The sequence below is a fragment of the Vidua chalybeata genome, chromosome 7 (genome assembly GCF_026979565.1).
Source record: "Vidua chalybeata isolate OUT-0048 chromosome 7, bVidCha1 merged haplotype, whole genome shotgun sequence".
Lineage (NCBI taxonomy): Eukaryota > Metazoa > Chordata > Aves > Passeriformes > Viduidae > Vidua > Vidua chalybeata.
Genome location: NC_071536.1, coordinates 5,675,200 through 5,687,396, shown reverse-complemented (window position 1 = coordinate 5,687,396; position 12,197 = coordinate 5,675,200). Strand labels below are relative to the sequence as shown.

General features: G+C 43.3%; 1 protein-coding gene across 1 annotated transcript in view; it reads left to right on the top strand.

Moving 5' to 3' along the window:
- Positions 1-12,197, top strand: part of MAP2 (microtubule associated protein 2) — a 233,301-nt gene that overhangs the window by 82,925 nt on the left and 138,179 nt on the right. The window lies entirely within an intron of this gene.

Genomic DNA, 12,197 nt, shown 5'->3' with positions numbered 1-12,197 from the left:
GAAGAGTTCTATGCATATAAGACTGGGGAACAGTGGCGGAAGAAAATCTGAGAAATCTGGTTTAATCAGGGCCCCCTCCTGCTGGACTAGGTGGAGGCAGCATCTGGAAGGATCACCAAATACAATCTGTTGGGGGAATAAAAAGGGCTGGAAGAAAAGTGTGTTGCCCAGCACTGCAGTGGCTAGAGCTCAGCACTCAGATGTAATCACTGGATGGTCTTTGAGAAACACTTAGCATGACTTTTAAGAGAGCTCTTATAGCTTAACAGGTGACATCTTGTAGCAAAGAATTGAAATATCCTGGAGTAGTATCACAAGTTAATAAAGAATCAGGTAGCTTTGCCTGATGTGAATTTTCTGACTCTTGGCCTGCAGCTCTCTGCAGCAGGTATAGATTTTCTCACCAGCTGGTGAAGTCTGGTTATTTTGGCTTGACCCTGTGTATTTTTATTAGTAAAGCTGTTGAGGTATTAATGACTTCTCATGAATCCTTTTATCAAGAATTATAAATAAATACTTCTTTCTCTGTTCTCCAAAATTTTGTCTCTGAATATGAAAGAATAAGAGATTCAGTCAAAGGGGAGGATTGGTGGTTTCCAAAACAATATGCAGTCTCTTGACTCATATGCAATGAATAGAGGATAAGTTCTATAATGAAAACCCATTCCTTTTTCACTGATCTCTTGTCCTGTGAAAGCTCTGTCAGAAGATTAATATCAGAATGTAAGCAATGAAATGTTGAGGGATGATTTTACCAGTTGCAAGTTCTGAGGCTTGTGGTTTGCATTGACCAGAAAGCAAAAATGATTCATGATGGTAGTATGGAATGTTAGGAAGTTGTAACTTCTGCTGTTGAGAGAGTTGCATCCCAAGTTTGTTGTATTTGAGTTGATTTGGGGTTTGCTTTATAATCTGAAGTCAGTTGTAGGAGGTAAGTGTGTGTCCTTGGGAGAGACTTGCTGTACTGAGGTTGGTGGGGAATGGCCCTTGGAGCTTCCCTTGTGCTCGCTGGAACGCTGCTGAGCCACAGGCAAAGTGTGAGTTCTGCCAAGGGACAATCCCAGGGAGACTCAAGAAAAGAGCATAGTGCCCAAAATCCAGGTGAGGCTAACACTTTATGAGGAAAACATCTCTAACAAGATCCCTAGCAGCTAAAAAAAAGTACAAAAAAAAAAAAAAAAAAAAGCTCAGTTTCCTCATAAACTAGATTCTGTTTGTTGGGCTTTTGTGGCTCTGTGCATGTACCTGCAGGCAGACTACAGCAAGAACAGGGTCTGTGAGGTCCTTTCTGCCTCACTCACCTGGCTGAGTGGCTGTTACAGCTCCAGGCACCCTGCTGACGGCAGTGGGGATATTCAGGGCATGGTGGAAGATGACTTGAGCAAAGCCAGCAGACCAGAACATACAATCTTTGTGTGGAGCTGGGAAGAAGTTCCACTAGTGTGTGAAGGGTTGCAGGAGGACGCTGTCCTGTTCATGGCTTCTGCTCAGGTGGAGCTGCAGACAGGTTGAGCCATGCTCTTGTTGCATTTTCTGTCGCACCTTCTTGCTAGTTGCTTCTCATTGAGTTAGCTGTGGTGAGTGATGATGTTACAGTGTAAATCTGAGAAGTCCTTTGTGGTTTGCACTGTCACAAGCCCCACACTGGGATGTGGGAAGGGTTGCAAGGGTAGCTTTAGGGGATCAGTAATTTGGAGCTGGTTGCTCTGATAATGTGAGCTTATAGTGTTACCACTATGATGTGGTGTTGTGCACTGATTTTACAAGGTTTTTAGTTGTTTGGTTTTGGCTTTTTTTTTTCCTTTTTGTTTCTTTGTTTTTGATTTTTCCTCCTCTTAAGAAATTTATCTAGTCTGATCTCTTTCTATTTTTGAAATTGTAGCTTTTTATTCTTTATGAGGAAAACAATCCATTTCAGTCTTACAGAGTTTCATTAACATCTTTCCCCTTGAATATGGCAGCAAGCCAGTAAAATTAATGTACTGTTTGTCTGTCTCTTAGCACAGTTTTTTTGCTCAGAAACCGTCTTGTGCAAAACTCCAGGCCTTGAGCTAGAGGTTGACATGAGTGTGCCTGTCTCCACTGCTGATGGGCCTTTAAAAGGTGTCAGTGGAAATTCCTCTGTACAAGATTCAGCTCCTAAGAAGGAACACCTCCCGTGCTTTGCTACTGATGTTGGTCCTGATTTGGTCTGCAAGGCTAACTTCAAAAAGCAGTGAAAGCTCAAGCTCCCATCAGCTATGTGCAGAGAATCATCAGTTAAGAAAGGCACAGAAAACTGTCTGCTTGTTAATATCCATCCTTAAATGATTTATGAGGCTAAAAAGAATAAACAAGTGACACTTTATATTTTGTTACAGCAGTCTCTTATCCTTGTTTAGTATTGTTAGTGGAGAACTTGTGTCCAGAAGGGTGTTTGGTGACACCATCAGCTGAATAAGGTCTTTCAGATGTGTCTGTCTGCATTAGTAATGAGAATGCTTGCTCTTGTCTTACAAAGGAAGCATTTCTTTAAAATATAACCTCCTCTTTCCCAGTCCCTCCGCAAATGATTTCATCATCAGAATTCTCATTACAGCCGTCTTTCATCCCTTTAACGTTGGATGAAAATCTCTTTGTCTTCAAGTTCCTTCAATTATTAATGATTCAGTTGTATTCTTTTTGCCAATTGGTGCAGAGAGAACCTTGGAGCAAATGTGTATTAGTTATTCCATTTATTCTCTTCTCTTCGTTCCTTCTGTGGTCTTTCTTAATAGTGCTCTTCTCCTGGTTTCTCACTCACAAGTTCTGCATCATTGCATGGGGTTTTTTGCTCAAATATAGGAGCCACTGTGCCCCAAAGACTAACTTTATTTTTGAAACCTTCTAAAAAGAGGCAGGGAGCCTTCTTGCAAATGCTGGGAACATCTTTATTTTCCAGTCTTTACGGTGATGTTAATAAGTGGTTGGACACCTTTATCTGAACCAGTTGCACCCTATGGACCAGGTGGAAGTCTAGGGGATGGCAGGTCACAGACCCAGTAAAATTGTTGGCTCCAGATCCTCAATTACAATCTGAGTGGCATTGTGGAGAGGCAGGGCCAGCCTTGGTGCCCTCTGCACCCCACTGAGGTCCTCCAGCAGCAAAGAGGGAAGGAGTAGGTGGGGTTCACATGGAAGAGCTACAGGCCTTGTCCTCTGAGAGACTGAGCTGATGTAGCGGGAGCCCTATAGGAGCTCCCCTTGGCATTCCTTTGCCAGCCCCAGTGTCCCTGAAGCTGTGGGCTTTGCAGCTCTCTGGACCTTAATGGCAGCCTGGGGCTGAGGTTCCCAGCACTGCAGCTGGCCCAGAGTGGAAAGGTGTGGAGGGAGCAGTGCTGTACTCTGCAGTTCTCATTAGGCTTGGGAAGGATGGAGAGCAGGCAATGTAACTCACTCCTGTGGCCAGCTGAGTTTTGCTGGAGCTGTACCAGTTGCCCAGTTAGAGAAACTAGGTGCCTTCAGGACAACAGAATCCTTATTCTCTTCAAGGAGGATGCCAGCCTGTCTAGGCACTGCTCTTGGTGCTCTTTGTATAAAAATAAATAGTTTAACCTTCCTCAGTAGCACGGGTTCTAGTTACCACACACACAGATTTGCTTTTAATTAGCCCAGTGAATTACTCTTTTATTTCCCCTTCCTTGATTCCCCTCACTCCTCCCCCCACTGATTTAGAATGTAATTGTTTTCTTCCTTTCTCTTCAAAAATTATATTATCTGAAATATTTTTGTTATTGCTTGGGTTTTCTCTACTTTAGAGAAACCTATCTGAAAACATGTGCTTTACAAGGAAAGATTAGAAGAATGTTTTCCCAAACTCTCCCTTTTGCTTATCTGGACTCTCCCCAGTTTGCCAGTATCTGTCTTACTGTGCAAACCCCACATTTTGGCATTTCTCCAGCTGAGACACCACCACCAAAGAAAATGGAATAATTATCTGAATGTTTTAGGGATAACATCCCCATTAGGATAAACAAAACTGTGGTTTGTCTTTTTTTGAACACAGTAAGCATTTTCCTGTCAAATTGCTGTTCAGTCCTTTTTTTCTTGATTTCCTGCTTTTAGATCTGGGAGCTGCTGTGCAGTAGGCTGCAATGATCTTGGTTTTGGAAGATGCTTTCCTGTGACAAACGTATCCTAACTTGGGGTGAAACCCAAATTTTATAAAAGCAAAATCAGGAGTGGTGAGATGAATTTGTTGGCATTTGTTCCTGACAAACTGATACTACCAGAAGTATTTTTCAAGTTGTGCTCTTGCCCTGTAGGTATTTAGATAGCTGTAAACTGCTTGGTTTGTTTATTCTTTGCGAAGATGGCACTTTACTGATTGATTTGTAATTTTCCGCAGCTTCAAGGGACCTTTCAAGAGAGAGTGTGGTGTTCGGGAAGATGTTTGTGAAGATAAAGCAGACTCTTGTCTGGTTTGTTCTGAAGTCTGAAATACTCTTCTAGAGTCAGGGAGGATCCACACAACTTTCTAACCTGCGTCTTCCTTGTTCTGAGTGTTTCTTAAGTTGCTCTTTCCTATTCTAACCTGAAGTTCTGCTTCTCTTTAAAACAATCATATGCAGTAGTTGCTCACTGTTGGTCTTGTGAAAATTGAGCAATGTTGAGGTGTAACCTTCTGTGCATGGCCATTGTTCTGCCTCTCTGCTGAACCATGACTTGTCCTGTCTGCATTTCAGATCATACAGATTCTTCTTTTGTTGCCTTTTATGTTCCTGGCTAATCATAATTCAGTTTGTTCCTTAGCTTTTCTGGTTATATTCCCATAGTTTTGTTTTCCCTCCTATATATGGGATTTGTCTCTGTTTTCTGCATGATTTTGATTTGCACATTCAGGCTCTTAAAAAGCCTACCATATTCTTCCTATGTACTTGCAGAGTTTGTTAAAGCTGCTAAACTCTCTTAATTCTGCCTTTCCTTTCTAGTTATGTGTATCTCTAGAGCCTTGCACAGAGGATAAACCCTTATCTTTTGAGCTGTCCATGCTTCTCTTCCCTGCCAAACTGAATGGAAGTCTTCCAAAGAAACTCAGGTAGGATGGTAGAGAAGCCAAGACTGGCAACTCCTCTCTCCATCCTCCCCTCTGCCTTTCCCCCTTTTAAATCCAAATCATATTCTCCTTGGTGCCCTAGAATTTCTGTAGGATCACTTCTCTGCTAAACAGTACCATCCTTTGAAACCAGTGTAAACCAGTGTCTGGATGGCTTATGGTAGCAAGAAAGCCTGTGCCAGTCATTGAGACAGCAGGAGGCTTCCTGACTTACTGGCCATGCTGCCATTTGGGCCTGTCATCTAAAATTCCATGGATCAAAGTACTGCTTCATCTAAAAGAAGGTCACGTCCCTTGAGGTATATGAGATAAGTGCTAAGGTCCTTCATTTATCCAAAAATCCCTTTTGTCTAATGACTTTCATGTTTTCTACCCTGTTCTGATAAACTAGATTTGACTATAATCACATTACACTTCCCAAAAGTCTCCCTGGTGATAGTGATTGGATGTGGCACCCTTCACTTTGTACCCTGAGCTCATGGACAGTGTGAGTGCTGTGAAATAGCTACTGTCTTTCACCCTTGGGGCAACTACCTGGTCCAGAGGAGAGAAGTAATTTACACGTACAAACAGCTTAAAAAGAATTGTGGACAGTACTGTGAGGCCAGGCTGAATGAAGGCTGTGTTTAAGTTACCTAATCCAAGTCTCCAGTCATTAAACCCATTTTAATCTTGATGTGGTAAGTGCTGTGGGTTCAGTGGAGCAGTGGCTGGCTTAAATGTGTGTAAGCAAAGAGGGAATTGGAATCGTTGTGTTAACCACAGGAAATCTGCTTTTATGATGATGAAAGCAGGAATCAATCATAAGTAGCTAATGAATTAGCCTGCAGTATCTGCTGTGTTCATTTCACGGTAAATGTGATAGTCAGGATCCATAAAGAAACCCTTGCAAGAGGGTCCTCTGCAAAGGCAGTATCTGTAACGTGCAGTGCACACTGCCAGCTCTCCTTACCTCTATCTGAAATGCTACAGGAGCGTGCATGAATACAAATTCTGATCCAAGGAGAATCTGAGTTAAGATTCTGGAGTCATGGAAGGGCTTCTGGTGGTTTTAGCATGGCTTTGTCTTGGAGGTTGGAGTGGCTGCTGACTGTGGTTGGTTTTACTGGAAATCTGCAGGCTGTGCAGGGCAGGTGTTGGGCAGGCTGAGCCTGGCTGCCCATGTCAGGAGGGGATAAGCTGTTACATCATTCTGGCAGTGCCATGTCTGGACCCACGTGGGTCAGGCTGACGGCCAGCAGCGTGCTCATAAGGCTGCTTTTGTTGTCTCTCCTCTGAGGTGAGCAGAGAGCTGCTTCCCCTCCGGAGGGCTCAGCTGCCGGGAGCTCTTCCATGGGTTTCTGCCTGACTGCTTTCCTTACATAAAGTGTTGCTAAGTGAGAAGCTGTTGAAACCAATTGTGCTGCATGTTACTACATGTTTCTGCAATTTCCATTGCCTGTCTAGTTTGGTTTTGCTGTCGAGGAACAGCAGTTAGCTGAGCTAACCAAATTAAAAAAATATTTCTTGAAGAACAGTATGGACATAAGACAAAATAATCATCTGTCAGCTTTTAGGAAGGCAGTACTTAGCTGTTAGAGAACATATTTCTGAGAAAAGACTGATCTTTAATTTGATCTAAATCAAGATCAAGTTGATCAATCTAAAGATCTTTAAGCAAATACCTTTTCACTGGAAGGGGTAACAGATACCAACCTGCTTCAAGCAAACCTCTGTTTTCATTACTGCATTAACTATATACCAATGTCCTATTGACTGAAAGAACCATTTTCCTAAATATAAATGGTAGTTAAATTTAAATACTATCCAAAACCTATGATTAGACAAACAGCTAAATCTGTGTATTTTCCATTGCAGTTACTGATTTCTATGTCTTTAAGACCATGCCAGCTTTGTTTATATTTTAATTGCATGTTTTGCAAAATCTGCTTCAACAGATGATTCATTAGTTTAGAATATTTTATTTATGAATTTAATATAGAATAATAGCTAAGGCTTCTGTTAAAAGTTATGACATGACATTTAATTTAAAAGCATTAGGTTACCTGATTAAGTGAAGTACAAACGGATACATTAATAAATTCTATTACAGTAGCTTTGATATTTTACAGTAAGCAAGTTTTTGTCTTGACTCATCACCCCACTGGTAGGCCAGGAGAGAGAAAAGGTGAGAACAAGTGGTACAGATTCTCTCTGCAGTATTTTCTTAGTCATGAACCATGTGATAGGATGGAGAAACAGTTGGTGTTTCTCTTTGATGCACAGCTTGTCACGTGGACAGCCATCAGGACAAGGGCTGTGTGTTCACTGGTGTGATCTTTGAGCCTCCCACTAATGCAGTGCTGCCTGCACAGTTCTGTCTCACAGCCTTCAAAGCCATTCCTGGATGCAGTGCAGTCATCTGGTTTTGTGGAAAGTCACTCTCAGGTGGAATTAGTTTCTGCAGGAGGGTTGGTGCCGTCGGCTGCTTCTGATATTGGGGGAAACACAGGGAATGAGCTGGAAATTTGGATGGCCTTCCAGGAGCGGTGCAGTCACAAGGCACTTTTGGGCTGTACCAGTTGGGACACATCAAATGTCTTCATAATGTTTCAGTGATTCTCTGAGCTGGAGGTTTGCTTTTGCCATGTCGAACTTTGGGGTGTGATTGCTCACTCACTTTTTTGCTTTGGATTTTGAGGTTGGGGTGTTTGGTTTTGCCCAGCTGTCAGTGCCACTAGCACCCCAGAAACAGCAGGCTGAACAAGCAGTGAGATATAGCTGTTCCCCATCCCATGCAGTACCCAGGACAGAGGGGATGGTTTATTTTGGGGTAGCTGTACAAAAGCTTGTGTTTCAGCTGTTACTAGTACTTCTGCCACATATGCATGCAAGGTTTAGGGAGTAACAGACACATTTAATGAATTTTGCTTTCTTATTCTTTTATTCTCACTGGTCTCTAGGCTAGAAAAGAAGGATTTCCTCAGAAAGCCAAAGAATTTGGTGGCTTCAAAGGGTTAAGTGCAGTATTGGTTGTTCTGAAAACCAGACCTGGGAGTATTTGAATATCCTACATCTTCCAGATTGATTTTAGTGACATGTTGGCACAGAGAAATAGAAAATCCTTTTCTAGATATTCCACATATCAATTATTTAGTTGAGGAGAGTCAGCTAGGATTCACAAAAGAGAGATCGTGCCTGAAAGTTTCTGTCTGACATGTTTACAAAAATAAGCTGAAGTAGGGGAAAGAGAGGCCATAATATGCCTGGGATTTGAAGACTCTTTATATAACCATGCTGCACAGAACCCCATGTTTTATCAGCTGGTGTGTCAGTGGGTGCAAGAGAGCTGGTCATGATAGGGGGTGACTTTGGATGAATGCTGGGAAAGGGTAATGTCACCAGTACAGGTCTGTTTTATTGGGGACTGGGAGGAAGGACAGATGAGTCCTGTAAAGATGTTGGGATCTGCTGTGGATATAAAGCTGGTGGCACCACTGGTGTAAAGGAAATTGTATGATTGGAAGGGCCCTGGGCTGGCTGCGTGAGGTGGGCGGATCAGCTCCTGCATGCTTGTACTTTGAGGAGAAGACTAAAAACAAAGCCAGGCTCCCCCTGCATCCTGAAGCTTTCTAACCTGCCTTGAAATCCTTGTTACCCACAGAGGCTGCTAACTCAGCCTGTGGATTTTCATAACTGCTCCACATCCATCCTCTGTTTTGTCAGTAACCACAGAGAGGAAGACAGTGATTTCAGCCTCACAGCCTTCCTCACTGCACAGCCCTGGTGAAAGAGCTAGTGTGCTAAACTGCATCTGCTTTTCTTGAATTAATTAGTGCTCTTCTATTTTGTTTTTCCACTGCCTTGAGAAGGGGAAAAAAATAAAACCTATTTTTTCCCTCAAATGGATGGTAAAATAGATAGTCTGATGTTTATTACTACTGTAGAAGATCAGACAATATTTAGAGAGTCTGGTGAAGCATTTGTCTCCTCTTAAGCTCTCCAGAAGGCAGTAATCCCTGTTTCAAGTGCTAAGACAATAGTGAATAAAAAGAAAATTCCTTGTTCCAGGGCTATTTTTACCAGAGTGGTGCAGTTCCTGTTCAGTAGACCTATGCCTCTTAATCTACATCACTGATGATATTGGAAGCTATTTTAGGCATTGCATAAAATGTTCATCCAGTCTTTGCTAAAAAAGAAGCAACCAACCCACAAGTCCTTTGTTGAACACTGGTTGCAAGGCTTCAGCAGTGATTTGGGTAGAAAGAACTTAGGCTGAGGCTGTGGAAGCTTGGGAGCAGAGGTTGTGTGTGACCTTGGAAAAGCCCAAACTGATGATTGTTCTTTCCTCTTCCCACCCCCTCATTATCCTGAAAATGAGAACACTACCTTTATCTTTTTAGGGGTTTGGCTCTTCTAATTTATAATGGCAGCTGTCTTCTGCTTTGCCCAGCATCTTGCACAGAGGGACCCAGTTTGCAGCTGGACAGTAATGAAATTGAGTTCATTATCTTGTGTGAATGTGATAATTAAATAAACCCCCCCTGAACCAGCAAAATTTTTAGAGTTTAGATCAGGCCTCAGTCACAGTGGTGAGATTTACTGAGATGGTAAATGTCTTTACTCCTCTTTGAGAAGTACAATGCTGAAAATGTAATTTAATAATTTCCAGGATTTTGACTTGTCAACTTCTTTACATTTGTATTTTCACTGTGTTGGGATGCATTGATTTTATGTGATGAGTTTCTACTTCTGTGAGTAAGCCAGGTAAACATGAGGTTAAATTTCAGGCAGGGCTGAGTGTTCTCTGTGTTCCAGCATCTATCTGGATTAGTCTCTTCATCCCTGTCTCCTCCTCTGCCTTTTGTCTTTTCAGAAGTATTTTTATAGGTGTGAAAACATAACTCAAGGCAGCCAGAACAAACTTGATGATTAAGATGGTTTTTGTTTGCAGTATCTTAAGACAAAACCATTTGCCATGGGCTGTTTCAGCAGCCATTGTGTCTCTGGAAATGCTGGCAGGGGCAGCCTGAAGGTGGTTTGGGTAGCTGCTTGAAGGTCCATCCCTAGGCTCCAGGGTGTAGGACACAGGCTGGCAATGTGTATCCATCCCTTGTGAGCCAGGGGAGTTCTGTTAGGAACCTCTGAGAGAAATTACAGGACAGTTTTCAGGGCTTCTTATTCTTCCACCATGCCAGCTCCACGATGTTTTTGCTGGGACCTCCCAGAGCTCCAGTTGCTTTGGCTAGTGAAGGGGAGCTGGAGAAGTGAGGGAGAGATCGTAGCAAGGCTGTGAACAAGCACCAACCGGTAAATGGCAGAGCTGAGGAAGAGGAGGAAGGATTAGGGTTTCCTTGGCTTCTGCAGTGGATGATCTTTGCAGTGGCAGCAGCAGGCACCCCTTCCCAGGAGTCCCAGGAAGCGTTTTCAGAGGAAAGGTCTAAGAATTGCGCTAGTGCCACTCCGGCTTGTTTTTTCCTGTTCCTTCCAAAAGGCCTTTTTGCTGCCATGTGGTACTTGCTCCACTGTCATGCTGGAACCACACAGCCTACCTTCCTCCATTTCCTCATCCTCCTCACTGCTGTGGTGGTTGACAGAGTGGGGAAAAGCTGTCAGCTCAGGAAAGATGCGCTTAAGTTACTAAGATCTGTTTATAGCAGCGAGGGTGGAATTTCTGTTTGATGCAACGGTTGATGGATGTGTGAAGTCATCCTGTGGTTGTGGGGGAAGGCAGAAGGGAATTGATTCCCTTTGCAGCCCTCTACCCCCAGAATTTTGGGAGGCAGTTCCTGGAAATCAACGGGGAATTTGTTACTCCTTCCTGTAAGCCCCTTGGCGCATTCAAGGATAAATGGAGTTTGTTGAACCTCTCCCAAATTTTGTGATGGGGAGAGATGTTTAATTTTCCTGTTGATAGCCCTCCCTGTCAAGTGCTCTGCTGTCACAGGGACTGAGAAACACCAGCCTACTGCTGGGGAGTGAACCTAGTTGACTTGTGTGTCCTGAGTGCAGGGAAATTTAAGCTTTCTTCAGTCCTTAAGTGTGTGCTGGGCTCATTGGTTACTCCTGACTGACTGCTCCTTTGCTGTGTATGCTGTTTTATTACAAACTAAAAATGCTTGAAAACAAACCAGTTCCTCTTTTCATTCTTCTTATAGTCTTTTAAAAAATTCATTTATGTTTCATTACCTGTTCTTTACTACCCCTTCCCAGCTGAGCTGTTCAGCACCCCAGCTCCTCACAGAACACTGGGTGATTTCCAAATTCACAGGTTCCTTTTCCTACTGAGATTAATATTGTCCTGAAGAAAGCCTTGAAATAAAGAGATGAGATCAAAGCAGACACAACAACTGAATAGTGGCAGTAAAACTGAAGTCCTCACTTTACAAATAACTTGTTTCTGAGCTGAAATGTGCAGTGAGCCCACAGTGAGCTGTTATACTCTTGTGTTAGTCCTGAAGGGTCCTCGCTTGCCCCTACTGTCCTGCAGCACTTCTGCATTTTCCCTGGTTTTATTTTCCCTCAGCGTGAATAAGCAAATGCAAGGCTCAAATAGCACAGTCAGGCTGGTTCCAACACGTGAACAGCACTAGATAGAAAAATAAAAGAAGGAGAGCGAATTGCCTTCTTGATCTGTAAAGGAGAAAATACTAAATCCTTCCAGACCTCCTTTTTATCATGTGCCATCCATAAACGGTGTTTGGGGTTCGGATCAGCATCACGGCAGAACCCGGGCGCGCTGCTGCCTGTGTGCAGTGCAGCCTTGTGTGTGCCTGGCAGCAGCACAAAAGAAAGCAGCTGATGATATTCACAGGATTAAAGGCCCGATTCCTGGGGACACACTTGGTTGGATGCAATTAAAATGCCTGTCAGGCATTTGATACCAGCAGCCCCTTGACAAACGGCTTCAGCAGCCGCGAGGTGCAGCATCCTATTGTAAGTGGATGATGGCGGAGCTGGCTGCCTTGGCGTCGTTCTGGAAATTTCTGTGGCCAGTGAACTCCCTCTTCCTCTCCCACTCACCCTCTTCTCCTTTTCACCGCTGCGGGGACTTCTGCTAATTTGCAGTTTTCCTTTTCCTGACGTGCACATGGTAGATACGAGCTGGTGGCTTGCAGACTGCGTCTGGCTGGGGACAGGCAGC